Source organism: Panthera onca, chromosome A1, assembly GCF_046562875.1.
Source record: "Panthera onca isolate mPanOnc1 chromosome A1, mPanOnc1 haplotype 2, whole genome shotgun sequence".
NCBI lineage: Eukaryota > Metazoa > Chordata > Mammalia > Carnivora > Felidae > Panthera > Panthera onca.
The window spans coordinates 155,036,929-155,042,928 of record NC_138339.1 but is presented as its reverse complement, the minus strand read 5'-3'; the positions used below and the strand labels follow the sequence as shown (position 1 = coordinate 155,042,928).

Below are 6,000 nucleotides of genomic sequence, written 5' to 3'. Positions count from 1 at the left end.
ATTTATTTTGAGAGAGAGAGAGAGAGCATGAGGCAGCAGGAGAGAGAGGATCCCAAGCAGGCTCCAACATTGTCAGTGTGGAGCCCAACATGGAGCTTGATCCTACGAACTGTGAGATCATGATCTGAGTCGAAATCAAGAGTCAGGAGCCTAACCAATCAAGTCACCCAGGAGGCCCTAATTCTTTGTATTTCTACGGTGTTGTCTGTTATTTCTCCTCTCTCATTTGTGATTTGAGTTCTTTATCTTTATTTCTCAATAGGTCTGGCTAGATGTTTATTGATTTTATTGATTTTATCAAAGAACCAACTCCTGGTTTCATTGGTCTGTTCTATTTTTTTTCCTATATCATTTGTGCTATAATATTTATTATTTCCTCCATTCTGCTTGTTTTAGGTTTTGTTTGTTATCCTTTTTCTAGCTCCTTTAGGTGTAAGGTTAGGTTGTTTACTTGAGATTTTTCTTGCTTCTTGAGGTAGGCCTGAATTGTTATATACTTCTTCTTAGAACCTCTTTTGCTGCATCTCAAAGGATTTGGACCTTTGTGTTTTCATTTTCATTTATTTTCTTGTGCTTATTTTTTCTCTTTGATTTCCTGTTTGACTCATTCATTGTTTAGTAGCACGTTATTTAACCTCTATATATTTGTAGTCCTCCCATATTTTTTTCCTTGTGATTTCTAGTTTCATAACATTGTGGTCATAAAAGATGCATCGTATGAATTTACTCTTTTTGAATTGTTGAGGCTTTTTTTGTGTGCTAATTTGTGATCTATTCTCTGCACTCACTTGAAAAGAATGTGTATTCTGCTCTTTTAGGATGAAATGTTCCTGTATTTATGGTGGGGGACAGGGAAGGAAAATGGCGCCTGCCATCTTCCTTGTTTTCAGAGATGTCCCCTAACATACTCCAAAGTCAGTATGAACAGATCTGTCTCCTGTTGCCCCCAGGCATTGTGTGAACTACCTTTTTTATGTTGCCTTACATACAGACTGTGTCCCTTTAAGGGCAGCAACCCAGCTATCACTCAAGATCCCAGCTTGCCCAGTACTGATTCAGTGGATTTTTAAATCTCCAGGCTCCAAGTCTCACTGGTTTTACAAACTCACATATATCAACCCCTCTGGCTTTTAAAGCCAAATATTATGGAGATTAGTCTTCTTCATATGAGCTCCCTGGTGCAAGGGCCTATTTCTCTGTTTACTCCATGTGTTCAACTCCCTCCCTCCTGGGAGCAGCCTCCCTCCACCTTTCTGACTTCCCTAACTTGTCACATGCAACTTCTTCTCTCTATGTGGAGGTTTTCTGTCAGTCTCTGGTTTATTGACTTGGATGTGGATGATATCTAGTTGTAAATGTGGAATGGGGTGAGCTCAGTGTCCTCCTACTCTGCCATCTTCCCAAGCTCCCAATTTGTAACTCTTTATTTTAAAACATATATAATCCTGCCCCAAATGTTCTTTCCCTAGAAGACTCTCTTCTTTTTGAAGATTATGTACCCTGAGCAGCTGTCCTAATTTGAGTTCAAATAAAATCCTCTTCCTTTTTAAAGAAATTCTACAAGGTTTGTTTCATTTTGTATTGAAAAACTCAACAAATCCTGTTACTGTCACCTTCAAAATGTATCCAGAATTCAATTCTCACTACTTGGCTTGCTGCCATACAGTTTAGTCAAAGGGGCTTGCAGTAGCCCCTCAACTGCTCTCTCTGCTTCACTCTTGCACTCTAAAGTCTACTCCCCATACAATAGCCAGGACATCCTTGTAAAGCAGCCAATATCTTACCACAACTTAGCTCAAAATTGTCCTCTTCACTCAGGGTCATTCCACAAGTTGGCATCAGTCCCTGTCACTCAGTTCCACCCATACTGTTTTTTTTGCTTTCCTTGCTGGTCTTTGTATTTGCTCTTCCCTCTCCCTGAAACCCTCTACCCCCACATATTTTATCTGGTCGCTCACCAACTCTCTTCAAACTTCTGCTCAAAAGGCACATCCTGAGAGAGTCCTTCCTCATCACCTGCATCTCTCTCTACCTTTCTTTCTCTGCTTTATTTTTTGTCACAGTACTTATCCCTCCCAACATATAATAATTTTGTTTATTCTAGGTCTTTCTCTACTGGAATGTAAGTTTCTTAAGAACAGATACTTTGTTTTCTTCTTAGATGCTTCTCCAGTCTTGCCCTCCAGGGTCTTAGGTAGAGCAGGGCTTTATCCGGGCATGGCAGTGGGAATGAAGGCAGATCACGCATGTTGAGGAACAGGCAGCTAGCTCACTGGGGCATATGGGAGACTATCGGGTAGAGCCAAGCTGGCCAAAAGTTCATGAAGGCCAAGTAGGTCACCAGATGAGTTGGATATTATCATCAGCATTACGGAAAACACCAATCCCTGTCTTCCAATGCTCATGTCCTCCCTTCAGATGGGGGTTCAATGTAATAGGAAATGATTACCAAAGTTGGAAATAGACAACAGAGATTACTAGTGACAAAGACTTCCCTTGACTAAACTTTAGTTAGGCTCCTCTTGTCACTGGCCTGACCCCATGAACTCAGGAAATTTTTAGTAGAAGCTTCTGTTTAACTGTCAATCTTCCTTTTTTTTTTTTTTTTTTTTTTTTTTTTTTTTTTTTAACTGTTAATCTTCCTTTAAGAAAATAAACTCCTAGGGGTGCCTGGGTGGCTCAGGTCATGATCTCACGGCTTATGAGTTTGAGTCCTGCATAGGGCTCTGTGCTGACAGCTCAGAGCCTTGAGCCTGCTTCAGGTTCTGTGTTTCCTCCTTTCCTTCTCCACTCATGCTCTCTCACTCTCTCTCAAGAATAAATAAACATTAAAAAAATAATTTAAAAAATGGAAACTAAACTCCTAGAAGCTTCTGTCTAGCTGTTGGTTTTACCATTTGGAAACAAATTAATAGACTGCTGGAATAGGAAAACAAACATTTGAGGGAGAGCCTGGCCAGATGAATCAGAAAGTGCCAGAGGTGACCAATTGTTACTTCAGCCTCATTATAATGTTAAAATCCCCTTATGAATATGCATATGATATAAATAAAATCTCCTTATGAATATTCATCCCAAGCCCTAAAGGAGCCCTAAAGTTTCCCTTATTTGGGGGAGATACAGCTTTGGAAATTATTCTCTGATCTCCTTATTTGTACAAATACAGATGACCTTGTGAGGCAACTCCACCTGGTGGTGGTCTGTTCTATAACTCACTGAGAAGCAGGCCCACTTTTGTTCAGTAACCCTCTTTTCAACTAAGCCTCCACCATGGGCTCCCATGTCCATCCTTGCAGAGTATAATTTTTTTTTTTAAGCAAAGTGGGTATTTTGTATATTTGTACTTAAACCTATAAACCAACCAGCCAAACTGGTACTATTATCATGATACATTAAAATGCAAAATATCTTTCACAAATACTAGAATAATGAACAAATTAAGAGTTGTAGTAAAACAGCACAAGGGGCAGAGGAAATCATTGAAGCCATATTACAGCTTAACCCTTCACTGTAACAACTGAGGTTATTAAAAATAAAGCCTCTCAATCTCAGAAAATACAAATAATCCTTTATCACACAGCTCTGCATTTCTAGTTTCTATTCTTTAAATTTTTTTTAATGTTTATTTATTTTTGACAGAGAGAGACAGAGCATGAGCAGGGGAGGGGCAGAGAGAGAGGGAGACACAGAATCCAAGGCAGGCTCCAGGCTCTGAGCTGTCGGCACAGAGCCTGACACAGGGCTTGAACTCACAGATCACAAGATCATGACCTGAGCCGAAGTCAGACACACAACCAACTGAACCACCCAGGCATCCCAACTATTTTCTATTCTTGAGGTTAGATTCTAGAGCCTAATATACCCAAACTAGTATTATATCTAGGTATCTACAGACAGAAACATCTTTTATCATGTCTGTAGCAGCCAATGCTACTGAAATCTTTTTAATTAGAGTCCAATCATACCTCCTCAATTGACACAATAAACATAAAGGAAAACAGAATATCAAGGCAGAGTTATAGGACTCTAAAAGACAAGTCCTAGGAAAAGTAATGCAGCCACTGCCCAAAGTGAGAATGAATAATATACTCATCGTCACACATTTTCAGGATGTATGTTCACAGAGTAATTTGGGAATAAATCCATTATTTCCTGGATACTAGAATGCTTAGCAGTTTGCTTTTTTACACTTTTTTTCCCCATTAGAAAGAATTTTGCTGGAAATGGATCTGGGGCTGCAGGGATTCCTCTTCACAGTTGTGGAGCCGATGGTTATTCCAGGTTCCAGGTTGTTCCTAGTTGTTCTGACTGTTCCAGGAATGGTTGCTCCAAGATTGGCTGTTCCAGGTCTGGTTTCTCCATTTTGGAAGATTTCCAAAAGTGTTCATCAGGTATCCCCAGTGATAGGAATAGAAGCCTGTATATTCTGTAGTTGCTGAGCTGTTCTGAGTCACACTGTTGCTATTTTTTGGACAGTTGTTTTTCTGCCATCTCATACATTTCATACTCTGGTTCTGGAACCAGGTCTTAAACTGCTTATAGCTAAGTTTCAGAATGTTGGCAAGTTCTTGCATCTGCTGGAGACTGAGGTATTTCTGTCTCTGAAATCTATCATTGAGTACATATAGCTGGGTCTGAGAGAACACTGTTTTGATCTTCTGTTTCTTGCCCTGGACCGTATCTTCCTTCTTCATTGTCCTCTCCTCTATGGAAGCAGGTAGTAGTTTTAGTCTGGGACTGGTGAAAGAGTTGGGGCTGTCCTGAATAAGCATATCCATGGAGGAAGGAAGATGAGAGATAGTCTCCATGTGAGGTGTCTCAACAGATGACATTTGCAAGGATGAATTAATTTTCTTCAGGTCCATAAATCTCGGGGGTTGGAGAAGAGTCCCTAGAATTGGTGCTTTGGGACAAGATGGGCATTGGGGCTGAGCTGGATCCACACTCCTGTTGCAAGGCCATTGTAATGCAAAAGGTAGCTGCCTGGTAGTCCAGACTGGGTGGGGAACAGGAAAACTGGAGCCACAAAACCTTAGTTTGTCCACAGCTGAAGATTCTAATTTTAATAATCTTGTTAGGTCATTTTATCAAGAATCCCGCACCCTGGTATCTGATCACCCTCCATATCTAATCAAGTTCCTCATCCCCCCATCCTCCAGGTGATATCTCATGATTGGCCTGCCTTCAGCAGACATCCTGTTAGGTCAGTATAGTAAGAACCTCTGTACTCTTGTCTCTTCTCAATCATTTTCCATCCACTGACTCTCATTCTACTCCTTGACTCAAATCCTTGCTTGTCCTTGCTGTATTTAGAATTGAGCCCAGTTCTATATGAAGTTTCATATCCTCTACTGTAATAGTTCCTGAAAAAAATCTATTTTGACTGCTTTACTGTCCAACTCTTGTACTTTTAGATGCTAGGTGTACTCATAGTGGAGTGCTTAGCATTGGTTAGCAGACCTTTGGGGGAATAATTGATTCCATGGGCACCTTTGATTGACTTGGCTATTTTATAAATCTGCAGGTGAAAACTGATAGCAATGCAAATGGTTTCTGTCTGAGATCAAGGCCAGAGATTCCTGTTTATATCAATACAAATAAAATTTGTCAAGAGATACCTCTGATTTCTCTCTAGTAAAAAAAAAAAAAAAAAAAAAAAATTACCCCAAAATAAAAATCATGTCTTTAAACATCACAGTTTATTACCTATCCTTAGGATATTAACCTGCCTGCCATCTGTTAGCAGTCTTTTCTCAACATTCCTTTGGTTGACTGATTATTTTTAAAACTCTTCAAAATCTCCTTTGAATTGGTTATAACATCATTTGCAGTTCCTCATTAATGAACTGAATAAAATTTGGACACGTGTGCAGTCAGTTTTCCAGGGCAGGGCTTTTCCGTGTTTGTTTATTGCTATGTTTTCAGCGGACCCTCAATAAAGACTCAGTCAATGAATGGATGAGTGAATGGTATATAGTCTGGAGCAGAGGAGTTGAGCCT

The 6,000-nt window shown here is 39.9% G+C and overlaps 1 pseudogene; it reads right to left on the bottom strand.

Moving 5' to 3' along the window:
• Positions 1 to 4,095: 4,095 nt before the first annotated feature.
• LOC132680518 (homeobox protein NANOG-like) lies at positions 4,096 to 5,093 on the bottom strand (annotated as a pseudogene).
• Positions 5,094 to 6,000: the final 907 nt, after the last annotated feature.